Genomic DNA, 471 nt, shown 5'->3' with positions numbered 1-471 from the left:
TATAATGCTAGACCTGTTTTTCTTGAAAAAAAGGTGGGTTACAGCCAAGCCAAAGTCTTACTTTATACTTCACAAGGAACAGTTGCACTTGCTTCCTTGGAACAGGAAAAGGATCTTCCAATTGACTGCATATTGCATCATTCAAATAAGGATCACACACAGTTACACTGCAGCCTTTATCTGCTTGTCCCTGAGAGGTATCTGAGTTTGCACTTCTGTTTTTTACAGAACTACTTGGGACATATACACTTGCAGTATACTAAAAGAAAAAACAAAATCCTCTTAGATAAAATGTTCAAAATGTGTGACAAGAGCTGCCTGTTCTCTGCTTCTTCAAGGTAACCCTCAAATTCTGAGGGCTAAAGCCCTGAGATCCTGAAGTCCAGACAGATAGGTGTGGTCAGGAGAGTCATGGGATATCTTGATAGCGGCTGTGAGAGAAAACAGAGACCATTAAGGAAAAGGGAAGAG

Source organism: Bison bison, unplaced genomic scaffold (genome assembly GCF_000754665.1).
Source record: "Bison bison bison isolate TAMUID 2011002044 unplaced genomic scaffold, Bison_UMD1.0 scf7180017864240, whole genome shotgun sequence".
NCBI classification, from domain to species: Eukaryota; Metazoa; Chordata; class Mammalia; order Artiodactyla; family Bovidae; genus Bison; species Bison bison.
This window is presented reverse-complemented; position numbering follows the sequence as displayed.